Below are 13,854 nucleotides of genomic sequence, written 5' to 3'. Positions count from 1 at the left end.
GGAGGGTTGCTGGGAAGGGGCTACATTAAATCTGTCTAAATCCTGATGTTTCAGATTCTACTTTGTTAATTCAGGCACATGGATTGGCACCTAAGAGTTCTGACGCAGGCTGTACATTTTGGGGGTTGGGGAGAAGAGACATTTTCTTTTCAGTGAAGGCAGGAAAATGCCAGTATGCATATACTGGGGGTGGGGTGCGGGGAGGCTAGCCTCATGCTAGCCTAAGTCTGCTCTGCATCAAAAGAAAAAAAATGCAGAATGAAAATGCAAATAGATTTATTCATAGCTAGCATTTTGAGCCTGAGAGTCAGCCAAGTACTGTATTATTCAGCCTCAGTGGAGACCCAGTTCTCCATTCCATTGACTCTTTTGCTCTGGATCTGGACCAAAATAGGCTCTTGAATTACTGGGCTTCTGGATCTCCCAAAAGGTCAAAGCAGAAGGGAATTGCTAATATTATTGTTTCCTCCAGTTCACCACATTCTAAACCAGGAGTTCTTAACCTGGAGTTACTGGAACCCCTAAGGAATCTGTGGACAAATTTCAGGGGGTCTATGAATTTGGATGGGAAAAAAATTACGTCTTTATTTTCACTCACCTCTCATTGATGTTTAACATTTAAAAATATTCTGAGAAGTCCACAAGCTTCACCCAACTACTGAAGGAGATCATGGCACAAAAAAGGTTAAGACTGCTTGCTTTAAGGCTATGTTTAGACTCCAGATTCTTAGAGGTCAAGAACCCTGTTGTATGGGAGTCACACAATCTCAGGACTGAAAAGTACCGTCAAGGCCCTTTAGATCACAAGTGGTCATCTGGTCTCTACTTGAAGATCTTCCAATGATAGGCAACTCATTACCTTCATATATACAGCCTATACTACTTTTGGAAACTCTGATGGTTAAGTTTTTTTCCTTAAATTGAATTGAAATCTGTTTCCTCCTACTTTTGCCCTCTAGAGCCAAGCAGAACATGTCTAATTCAGTTTCTCTAAGACAGTCCTTAAAATCCGTGGAGAATTTTAATGTAACCCTCAAATCTTCTCTTCTTTTTCTAAATATTCTAGATTCCTTTTGGTTTACATATTGGTATGGTTTTTAAATCATTTGCTCTTCCGAAATTTGGTATCTTGAATTTAACCCTAAAAGAGGTCTGAACAGAACAGAGCATAGGACTATAACTTTCCTCCTTCTTGACAGCATTCAATGAATTAAAAAACAAACAAACCACTTATTAAATGTCTACTGCATACAAGATGTACTGCATACATGTACAGGATACATTTTTCTAGATATTAGGGATATGGAGAAAAAACTTGCTATTGAGAAGCTTACCTCCTCTAGAAATGACAGAACCTGTACTTAGACAAGTAAATACAATGTAATTTGAGGAGGCAGAGAGCTCTAAGGACAGGGTATGATTAGAAATGCTACAATGGAGACCTTGAAGGAAGATAAGGATTCTGAGAAGTGGAGCAGGGTGGGGATGAGGGGAGTATATTCTATGCCTGTTTGGAGTCAGGGAAGCAGGAGATGGAATGCCAATTTAGGAAAATAGCTACTGATCTGGTTTGACTGCAAGGTAGAATGTATGAAGGCTGGTTAACTAAAGAAAAATGCATGCAGGATGTTGTTTTTCAGTCGTGTCGATTCTCGGGTTTTCCTATCAAAGATACTGGAGTGGTTTGCCATTTCCTTCTTCAGCTCATTTTACAGATGAGGAAACTGAGGCAAACAGGGTTAAGTGACTTGTCCAGGGTCATACAGCTAGTAAGTGTCTGAGGCTAGTTTTAAACTCAGGAAGATGAGTCTTGACTCCAGGCCCAGAGCTCTATCCGCTGTGCCACCTAGCCGTCCCACTGTTGTACACTTTTGAATATAATCTATATCATTAAGATGTTCTCCATCACTTTCTTAAGTCTAAGCGCCAATCAACACAATAAATCAAAACCTGATTTGTAGTTTGTCAGTTTCCAAAGTATAAATAAATGTTCACACCAAAAATTTAGTAATTGACTCTGTGAGCCGATAGCACACCTGTAGAAAGGGTCATGATAACATGAATGCTAGGCTAAGAAGTTTGTATTTTCAACTAGAGACAACAGTGAAGCCTCAAGTCAAGTAGACACACATTCATTAAGCATTCATATCCAGGTACTGTGTTAAGTGCTGGGTTTGAGTGTTGTTGTTCAGTGGTGTCTGATTCTTTGTTCCCTCAACTGGGGTTTTCTTGGCAAAGATATTGGAGTGGTTTGTCATCTCCTTCTCCAGTTCATTTTACAGATGAGGAAACTGAGGGAAACAGGGTTAGGTGACTTACCCAGGGTCATGCAGCTAGTGTGTCTCAGTGTCTGAGGCTAGATTTGATTTCAGGAAGATGAATTTTCCTGACTCCAGGACAGGTACTCTAGCCACTGTGCCACCTAGCTAGTGATATAAATAAATGCAAAAATGGTGGCATTCAAGAAATTCACATTCTAGTTGAAGAGACATGTAAACAACTATGTACAAATAAGACAATTAATCTCAGGAGAAAGATATCAGCCTAGTGGAGGGAGGTTGTGCTAGGAAAGGCTTCATATAAAATAGAATTTGAGCTGAGTCATGAAGGAAGCCAGAGAAGCCAGGAGATGGAGACATGGAGGGAGAACATTCCAGGCATGGGAGGCGAGGTGGTGAAAATGCACAATGTCAGAAGATGGAGTGTGATTTGGGAAGAATAGCAAAGGAGCCAGTGTCAAAGGATCATAGTGTGTGGGTGGGGAGGAGGAAGACTGGAAATCGGTTGAGGTATTGGAGGAAGGGAATGATAATCTACTATAGGAAAATTATTTTGGTATCTGTGTAGAGGATGTATGAGACAGGGGAGACACTAGAAGTGAGTAGATTAGTTAGGAAGCAAAAACAAACACCCAGAAGGACATTTTACATAGTGCTTTAAGGTTTTTAAATAATCTTTTTTGTTATGAACTTTGCAAACATCAACAAACATGAATATTTCCAAGTACAAAGCAGAACAGAAAAAAGGATTATACATGAAACTATGAATCTTTATTATAGACAGGTTGGTTTTTTAAAATGTATATATTAAATTTAACATAGCAGTTCCAATACTGCCCTGCTTTTTTGTTTCTCCTTCTGAATTTCCTTCTCTTCTCTGTATTTTTAATTGGTGCTTAGAACTTTAAAGTTTACAAAGTGCTCTATCTACATTAATCCACTTGTGATACCTTCCTATATGATTTTTTCGTATTTTTATGTGAACTCTCTTTTTTATGACTTTCCCTTTACTAGCATGTAGCACAATGCCAGACACACATCAATTATTCAATAAACATTTATTTTGAATACTGCTCTAAAACAGGAGTTCCTAAAGTTTTTTATGTGTCTTGCATCCCTTTGGCAATTTAGTAAAGCCTGTGGACCCCTTCTCAGAATAATATTTTAGTTGGATAAAAGAAAGTACATAGGATTTCGAAGAAAACAAAATATGTTGAAATAGTTACCAAAATTAAAAAAACAATCCTAAGTTCACAGACTCCAGATTTTTAACTTGTGTTCTAAGGTGTAGAGTAAGACTACAGATGATTGAATCAGACTGCCATAAACAATACTCTTTCATGTGACCTTTAGGAGGGAAGCCAAGTCCTTAACTCTGTTCCATATTGCTGTCTACAAGAAGGTAAAGAAATCCAATAGATCTAAAGTTGTTATATCCCTTATGGATAGTTGCCAGGCGCTTTCCCCTGAAGTTTATTTCTCAAGGGCAAAGCCAAGCTGCTTTGTTTATTTAACAAGTCAGCCAACCCCACTGAAGACCCAAGACTTCTCACTACTTTTAGAGCTTTTATAGCCCTCCTATTTGGTCTCTCACAAGCTTCAATTCTGCCTCCAGGGCTAATCCTGCACCACTGAGAAGCTTTGTTTAGCTGTGAAAAGTGATGTAGATGTTATAAAGTCGTCAAATAGCACCTAGCAAGAGTGTCCTGCATAGAGTACATCCCTCAATAAACGTACCTTGGCTTACCGTCTACATTCGGAAGCTGGAAGTTCAATGGAAGAAGAATCATGCCCTTTGTCTCTTGTGTACTTCTCTGCCATCCCACATCCAAGGCCTAGTGCTGAAAAATAATTGGCTTCAGATGATAAATCCTGTCATTCACTTATGGCGGGGCTTAGTTACCTTCTTCAGAGATTTTGTTGATTTTCCTCTCTTGGATGTAGGCTCTTTGTTCTTTGATTTAAACTCTTAGCCATGTATAATTTGATGGTCTACTTCAATTTTCCTGGCTATGTGTTATTACCATGTCTTTACTATCTTCTTATTTCCTGGGCATGCCCTATACTTGTTGAAGTATTGTTTGTCTGCATTCTATGTAATAAGGTTACCTTATTGTTTCAGATTGAAATTCCCTGTGGCCAACTGCTCCAGTTCTTATAGGAATGCAAACAATGCTTACTTCTGTCTGCTCCTAGAGTTGGCTTTTCTCCCCCTTTGCACGAAGAAAGAATCAGTTTTCACAGGTGGGGAACAGTTGTGCTTCTCTCCAAAGATCTGTTCCTGCTGGCAGAGAGGACAGGCCTGACAGTGCCATCAGGTCCTCTAGTTTCTGGCACAGTTCCAAGCCCCCTCCAGATAATTATGAATTCAAATTAAGAATGGCCTAGGCCTCCAACTACAGCAAGAATCTGAAGTGCATCTCTCCATTTCTGAAGTCTCAGTTGTCTTAACTCTCAATGATCTGGAGAAAGAGACCCTTCTTTAAACATCTAAGACATACTGACGCCTGGAAAAATAACAGGGAGTCACTTAGGAATTATTTTGCACTGTTAAGGAAAAGTCTTTAAAATATTGTGCTCATTTAGTCCTCACACCTTAAGGGCTTTTTCAATGTTTTATATTACATGGCAGTTTTATCTTTTAATTGCAGCAACCTTAAGGAACCCCAAAGTAAACTCTCTTTTCACTTTGCCACAAGACAAACTGATTGCTGCCCTGACAGTATCTGTTTTTCCACCCTTTTATTCTTGTGACTAGATCATGAATTGCAGAAATGAGCTTTGTGTTGGGGTTGGGGAGCGGGAGGGAATTAAGGGAGAGAAAGAGTCTTCAAGACCCTGTAGTGAAATCTCCTTGAAACCTTTTTCATAATGACTTCGGATGAAACACACCTTTTTTTTCCCTTATAGGAACAGAGAAGGATATTTCAGTATCCTACAGGAATAGTTTTAGGTGGTAGCGAAACATCAGAAGGAGGTCATTAAAACTCTCAGATTCTCAAAACACTGCCTTTGGAGATAGCCTATTAATGCAATGAAATGTAATTTCATTATTTCCCGGCTGCACTAGCATTACTTTTATGTGAATATTTGAATGAAGAACAAACCTTTGATTTCTGGGTTTTAAGATACACAATTTTACTAAAATATAATATTTTAGTCACAGGTGAGTCATGGCTCTGTTGTTGCTAGCTGGAGCCTTACATTGTATTTTAACCATAGCACTGCTGCTATTCTCTTTCATCAATCTATTGGACCAATGTACCTACCAGCTTTTCTCTCTGTGTGACTCACAGACACAGCCCTTTCCCTCAGTTTTGAGACTTGTACCTTTTGCCCGCTTTGCTCACTTCTCAAAAGAGATATGGTGAGCTAGCTCTTCCGATGCACAGACACAAACTTGTGGAACAGTGATTCTATGATTCCTGGTTCTTTGTTGTTTGATTCTGTTATTTGTTTTAGGAACTAACTGTGTTTACTTTTTACTTTCCTGAAAGACCAAGCCCCTGTTAATGGGCCTGAATTAAAAGGATGACAGTTATCAATAAAGACTCAATTTCCTTAAGTGCAACAGAAACTTTTCAAAACATAATATCTCTCAAGACAGTTGCAGGAGGTCCTCTCTAAACCTGTGTCATTGGCTGGAGGTAGCAAGCAGAGTTCAGAGGTAAGTATTTGATAAGGTGACTGGTAAGCTGTTAATCAATAACTGCTGAGCTTTGAAAGGGAGGGAAAAACAAAGCAGACTGAGGAGACCTACCCTCTCAAAAAACTTTCTTTCCTGAGTCTGATTGAAAACCTCATAAGTAGTTTAAAGCACCAAGTGGAAGAAAAACAGAATGTTAAGGTAACACAAAGAAACACAATTAATGGAAATTCAATAAGTATTTATTAAGAGTCTATGAGGTCCAAGGCACCATACAAGATTAGGAGAATCCTCTATCTAGAACTGAAAGGCATTTTAGAAACCAGAATCCAACCCCTCCATTTTAGAGATGAGAAAACTGAGGCTTACAGAGATTGTGACTTTCCTAAAGTCACACAGGTAGTAAATGACAGACATAGGATTTGAAACTAAGTCTTTTGACTCCAGAGCTAGCTTTTCTTCCATTCTGCTTCCCTTTGGAGATACAAAGTGATGTGATCATGGGACCTGAACCCCTAAAAGGAAAAGATTATGTTTTTGAAAGCAACCCAGTCCCTGGCATTTCGCCTGAGGCATCTGGTCCACCTCAGCCCACCTAGAGACTCACTAATCCTTTTAACTGTCCTTTCACGGTGGCTGTCCGACCCAATCCAGACCCCTTAACTCCTTCCATTATCTGCACCTGGCCCACCCCAGGTTATTTACCACTCCTTAATCCACCCAGATCTTCTCACTGTCTTTTATTGTATATAAGTACCAATCTTGCCCCCATTAAATTGTGCAACTTTACTAGGAATCTTGCCCACCTAATCAATGTTATAATAATACCTCACTACTCTGACTGAAAGAAGGTTTGAGTGGTCAAATTCTTTTGAGGCAGACCCCCCAGTACCATTGCTTCTATTCTGAGGGCTGAGGGTAGGGTGGGGAAACAATATGTGCCTAGATTGTTGTTGTTTAGTCATATGGGTTAAGTGACACAGCTAGTAAGTTTCTGAAGCCAAATTTGAACTCAGGAAGATGAGTCTTCTTGACTCCAGGCCTGGCACTCTATCCACTGCACCACCTAGTTGCCCTAAATACATGATAATTTGAAGTAAGGAGAGTACTAATGACTAAGTGAATTGGCAAAGGATCATGAGGCAAAGTTGGGTACTTTTGTTAAAATTTGTCCTGTTTTTAAATCCTTTTATAGTAGGTAGTATGTAATACATCTTTCGATAGATCAAATCTCATTGCAGTGAGTTTTCAGGAGGCATCCACATTTTTTCATTGTAGTGGAATTTTATTGTAGTAAGAACATTGGTTAAAAATAAAATCATTTTATCTGCTTTCAGAAGATGGAATGAACAAGATGGCTGCTGGAGTCCTAGGTAATCCAGCAAAGAGAGCAACTGATTTATGTAGCAGGTGAAAAATAAGTGTTCTGAAAACTTTAAAAGAAAGAGAGAACCCCTTGGAAGCTGATTGTTATTCACCCTCAAGGAGGTATCAAATACATACGCCTTTGCCCTTCTAGCAGTTTCCTAAGATCTGTTTTAGCTTGCTTGTATTGTTTTGCCCTGGTGGTGGTTGAGAAGATTATCTTTGATTTTCCTTGATGGAATGGAAGAGATATAATCAATCAGCTAAGCTTTAGGAGAGATTAGAGGTAATAGCTGTAGGCTGAAAATGAGTTTATACCTAAAAGAGCCTCCTGACTTACTCTGTCCACCCATCCATCCATCCATCCATTCATTCAATAACCATTTTATTGTTGTTCATTTGTTTTAGTTGTGTCAGACTCTTTGTGATTCCATTTGATGTTTTCTTGACAAAGGCACTGGAGTGGTTGCCATTTCCTTCTCCAGTTCATCTTAGGAAGCAAACAAGGTTAAGTGACTTGCCCAGGGTTCCACAGCTAGTATGTGTCTGAGGTCAGATTTGATCTCAGGAAGAAGAGTCTTCCTGATTCCAGGCCTGGCACTCTATCTACTGTACCACCTAGCTGCCTGAATAACCAAATTCATTAAGGAGTAGTAGACATTTATTAAGTACCTATTATCAGCAAAGACTCCTTGCTAATAATATTGATAATAATATCTTCTCTGGCCAAGGGCTGGGGATTCAAAGACAAAATGAATCAGCCCTGCCCTCAGAAATGCAAAGTTTTACAGTTGGGAATACCAGATGCACAGATTAAGTCCATATAAAGTAAACAAAGGTATATTATAAGGACACCAAAAACCTGAGATTTGGGCCTAGTGTAGGGGGTGACACTTGAGCTGAATCTTTTGACAGAAATGGTTTATTGATTCATTTATTGGGCAGTTAGGAGTCGCAGTGGATAGAGTGCTCAGCCTGGAGTCAGGAAGACCTGAGTTACAATTATGCCTCAGACATTTACTAGTTTTGTGACCCTGTCAAAGTCACATAACCTTTGTTTGACTCTGTTTCCTCAACCCCAAAATGAGAATAATAGAAGTACCTACCTTGCAGGGTTGTTGTCGGGATCAAATGAGATAATATTTATAAAGTGCTTGGCACATAATAGGTGCTATGTAAATGATTATTCCCTTTTCCTTTCCTTGATTCTAAGAGGCTAAGGTGAGGATGGAGTACATTGCAGTTATCGAGAGACAACTTGTGCATTTTCCTCTGAAAGTGGTAAATAGAATGTCATAGGTGAGAAATAGCAAGTTAACCAGGTTGGCTAGACTGTAGCATATGTGAAGAGGAGTAACATAATAAGTATGGGTGATTAAGCCTGGAGCTAGATTGTGAAGGACTTTAAACCCCACACATTAACCCCCTATCTCCTAGAGGTAATAAGGAGCCACTGAAGATTCTTCATCAAAAGAGTGATACAGTCAGACATCTGCTTGAAGATCATCGTAGTAACTCTTTTGAGGAGTGGACAGACCAAGAAGCCTAGAGCCCAATTAGGAAGGGATGGAAATAGTCCAAATGAGAGGTAATGAGGGCTTTGCAGTGTGTGGGGTGTTCAGGGAAGACTAGTGCCTCTGGGGTATGGGTTTGCTGAGCTCTTTTCAGGGCTACTCATCTACTTTTGGTGTCTACCTTCACCCAACTCTCACCTCTGGCTCCAAGAAGTTGCACAGTGGCCACACCTTGGTAAAACCTTCTTGGCAGATGGGCTAAACCAGGTTGAGGGTAATTGGTAAGCCTCAAACATGTTGGTGAGTTAGGGGGATGTCTACACCAAGCATGTAAAGACTTCCCCCAGTAGAATGGGCAGATGAGAACAACTTTTTCCAATGGCCAGGACAGTGACTGAAGCAGGTGCTGTGGGGTGCTTAAAGCTAGGTCAGATTGAAGATGCCAAGGTCATCCACTGTATCCCAGGCCATCACCAGTAGTCCTGACTTTTGTCTTGCCACTGAACTTCAATGGCTCTGTAAGAGAGAGTAAGGCTGACAACTTTGTGCAACTCTGCCTCACTTAAATTCAATTCACAAGGGATTCAAGACATCATCCCATGATGTCATTGGTCATCTTCAAAACAAAGAACAAACAATGAGGGCCTTAAGTTATCAGGAATTAGGGTAGCTGTACTGTGAATGGAAAGAAGGGAATAGATGCAGAAATGTCATAAAATTAGAATCAATTTCGCTTGGGCATATGAGGAGTTGTGGATGACTCTGAGTTTGTGAATATGAGACATTGGAAAGATGGTAATTCCCTTCATAGCTATAGGGAAGCTAGGCAGGGATGGTGAGTTATTCTGGGGAAATAATGAGTCTGTTTTAGACATGTTATGCCAAAAGGATATTTAGCGAGATATATTACTAGAATGCTGGTAAATATCTAATGATTGACTCTCTGGGGAAGAAAAGAACCCAGACACATTTTTAACTATAATCTGCATTAACATTGTATTTCTTAAGTCTAGACAATCACCAAAACAGTAATCAAGAGTTGATTTGTGAGGTGTAAATGCTTATATTGAAAATTTAACAATCTGCTCTTGTGAGCCAGTTCAGCTGGCTCCAATACTACACTGGAAATATATTTGGGAGTAATAGGCATGGAATAATTGAACCCACGGGAGCCAATAACATCAGAGAGAGACAGAGAGAAAGAGAGAGAGACAGAGAGACAAAGAGAGTGTAGAGGGCAAAAAGAAGAGGCCCCAGGGCAGGGGCTTGGTGGACCCTCATGGTTGGAGGACAGGATATAGATGCTGATCCAGTAAAGGAGTCTGAAAGGCATGAACAGATAGGTAAAAATAGAACCAGGGGAGAGTTGAAGTAAGAAACGGCATCTAGGAGAAAGGGACAGTCAACAGTGTCTAATGCTGAAGAGAGGGTCGACATGAAGACTAAGAAAAGACCATTAGATTTAGCAATTAAACTCATTGGTTAGCTTGAAGAGAACAGTTTTCATTTAAGAGATGAGGTTGGAAGCCACACCAGAACTAGTTGGAAAGTGAGAGGAGAAAAAATGGAGGCTGTGAGTGCAGAAAACTTTTTCTAGGAATTTGACTGGAGGGAAAAAACATTGGATTTGGAGTCAGAGGAGATAGGTTGATATCCTGGCCCTGCTACTTACTACCTAGGTAATGTTGTTTATGAGAAGGAGACCTAAAATCTGAAATAGTTTTAGACATAAATTTATTAGATGATTTAGCAGAGAAGAGCAAACCAGCAAGAAAGTACGGCTCCCTCTCCAAGTCTTTTGAAGTAATGTTATATAGAGTTCAGACAAGGGTGTAAGGACATTTGACTGATTAGCCTCACTTAGGAAGTAGGTAGTCTCCAAGAGAAGGTCATTTTGAGGGCTGACCCAAGACAAGACCGAGGGGTCCCAAAATAAGCACTGGGATCTGAGCATTTTTTTTTTTTACAACCATATGGCTTCCCTAGAGCGTCTTTGAGATCTCTACAGTAAGCTTTTTGGGTTAGACAATTTTCTAGTCACATAAAGCTAGGTTTATATAATGTTATATAATAATTAATTAACATATTAATATTATATTAATACTGCATATTGTGATAATATAATAAATATAATATATAATTTATATAATGTTAATAAATGATAAATGAAATAAAATAAATTCCATAGGAACCTTGGGAAATTTTTTTCATATCTCTGAGCTTCTGTTTCACTACCTATAAAATGAAGAGGCCAGGCTAAAGACAGTGTACTATTGTGGGAAAAGTGTTGGAATTAGAGCAGGAGCTGAGATACCACCTCACACCTATCAGATCAGCTAACATGACAGAAAAGAAAAATGACTAATGTTGGAGGATGTATGGAAAAATTGGGACACTAATGCACTGTTAGTGGAGCTGTGAACGGGCCCAACCATTCTGGAGAACAGTTTGGAACTATGCTCAAAGGGCTGTAAAACTGTGTATACCCTTTCCTAGATGATTTTCTATACTGTATTTTCTGTATTATATTTTTAGAGTTACATAATTGCCTATAAGAACGTAAGGAAGGAAATATTCTTCTACACTTACTATTATTGGTTTTTCAAAAGATTTCATTTGGTAATACAAAATAAAAACTTGAAGACTCTCTTTGGACAAGATGTCCCTACACCCATTCACTGAAATAATTCAAAACTTTTTGAAAGATACAACAACCAAGATAATGTTATTTGGTGATCTGTTCAGTATTGACATCACGTAAAGCCACAAACAGGGCCATAAATTCCTGCCAGAGGTCTTTCCCACCGTTACGACTTAAGAATTTCAAAGCACTAAATCAATGTGAATTATTTGTAGTGTGAATAATTATATCCTATGTAAAATCAAAACAAAAGAATTTCTTGTTGATGGCAAATCAGGGTCAGAGTGGAACTAACTGAGATGCAGACACTAGGCTAGCAAACTGAAATTCCTCAATAGAGGTCTTTTAGCAAAAGCCAAGGTGGACCCACTGAAGTCCAGCAATAGCAATGGCTTATGTCTATATAGAAGGTCCAGAAGAAGTTGGCGACGTTATTGATAGAAATCTATGCAAGCAGGGGGCCGGTATTAAGGAGATCAGACAGCAGATACAGGAACCCAACCATGAGGCCTTGGGCTCTGGGAAGAACCCTGCCTCCTAGAGAGAACTCAAGATAAGGTGAAGACCCTAGTCCTAGAGAAGCTAGCATACTAAACAGAATACCAAACAGATACTAAACAAAGGCAGAGATTCGTGTGTGTGTGTGTGTGTGTGTGTGTGTGTTAAGGAGTGGAATTATATTGGGATGAGGGCAAAGATGGATGCAGGCAGGGTGTAGGGAGAGGGAGGGAACAAATTGGGGGATTAAGTTTTGGAATTGGGGTTTAAGGCAAAGATTTAGTCGAAAGGAATAAGGTAAGTCTGGAACTAGGGTGCAAGTTTAGAGTAGAACCTTATACAGTATTGGAAAAATGCTAGATTTGGAGTCCGAGAACTTTTATTCAAATACCAACTCTGCCACTTACTACTTGTAAGACATTGGGCAAGTCTTTTGGCCAAGTTTCTGAGGCTTGATTTCCCCAATTGTAATACAAAGGTGTTGGATTAGATGACTGTGATGCTTCTTTCCTTCTCTAAATCTATGAAAAACAGCAAGATTAAGGTAATGCCAAGCCCTTGATCTATTTCTCCATGGGTTCTTATATTTATATTGTTTGGGGATCTGACTGGGGACGAGTAGCCCCAGTTGTGGGCACTAGAAGCACTCAAGGGGAACAAGCCAGGTCTGTCATTATAAGATCTATTGTGGATCTGTTTGCTATTGTTTAAAATGTATTTATCGAACACCGGTTCACAGTGTGGTAGGTGCTGATAAGAACATACATGAAACACTCCCCCTGAACTCCAGGCTTGCATTCTGGGTTGGAGTAGGATTTGATGAAATACATAGATTTTTTTTTTCCATCCTGCTATTCATGAACTGGTGTCCAAACATATAAGTTCCCAAACAATAGTGGTACTGTCTTTTTAAAGTTCACCCTTCTGTTCTGAGAAGGCATTTGAATTATTAAGGCTAATTGATAAAAATGGCTCCCAGTTTGCCAGAGAAGGAAAGATATGACACAGTACAGTAAAGGGGGGGGGTCCTTGTAGATAATTTGTAAGAGAGGAAGAGGAGGAAGCATGGTCTGTTTGGTGAAATTCTTTAGGAAACTGCAAAAGACAAGCATTTCATTTGGCTATGCTTTTCAAGTTTCAGTCCCCTATACTCTAATGAATTAAAAGCTTAGTAAAAACCTATCTAATTAGAGATCTGAAGCTTGAAGGGAGCTCAGAGGTCACCCTCTCATTTAAACTTAACACTAACAACTTGGTCCCATATACTTCAGTGTATGCCACTGGGTTTGAGTCTTCAGTCAGTTTTTGCAGAACTTGTTATACAAAATTAGGTTTGAATTTTGTCCATTTTTCAATGAACACATTGCCCATGCCCTGCATAAGAAAAGGAACTCTGGCCAATGCGTCTGTAAACAGAGTTAAAAACCAGAACCGTCTGGAGCCTAGCCAGCGAACTACCATGGTAGACATCAGTGCCTACTCTTAGTTACCTGAATTCTGAAGGGTCACTGTTCTGAATTCTTCATTTTCCAAGTTATTTAAGTTCTTACTCCTACCCTAGGTGACAGACGAGTATATGGACCTCTGAACTTGTTTACCAAGGGGAGTGTACAGTGTACATTCACAGATTATTGCCAAATGATCCCATCGTAAATGATTTTGTATATCAGAACACCTTCTTATTCTTCAGGTGTTCTTAGCCTTTTATTGTGTCATGGATCCCATTGGGAGTCTAGTGAAGCCTATGACCTCCTAAGAATAATGTTTTATATGCGTAAAGTAAAATACAAAGGATTACAAAGGAATCAAATTGAAATAACTATCAAGATATTTTTAAAAACACAAGTTCACAAACATGGAAGAGGTAAACAGGAAAGAGAAATCATAAGAGACTTATTAAGGTTGAACTGT

Source organism: Vombatus ursinus, unplaced genomic scaffold (genome assembly GCF_900497805.2).
Source record: "Vombatus ursinus unplaced genomic scaffold, bare-nosed wombat genome assembly UNPS02014805.1, whole genome shotgun sequence".
Classification (NCBI taxonomy): domain Eukaryota; kingdom Metazoa; phylum Chordata; class Mammalia; order Diprotodontia; family Vombatidae; genus Vombatus; species Vombatus ursinus.
Note: the sequence above shows the minus strand (reverse complement) of the source record.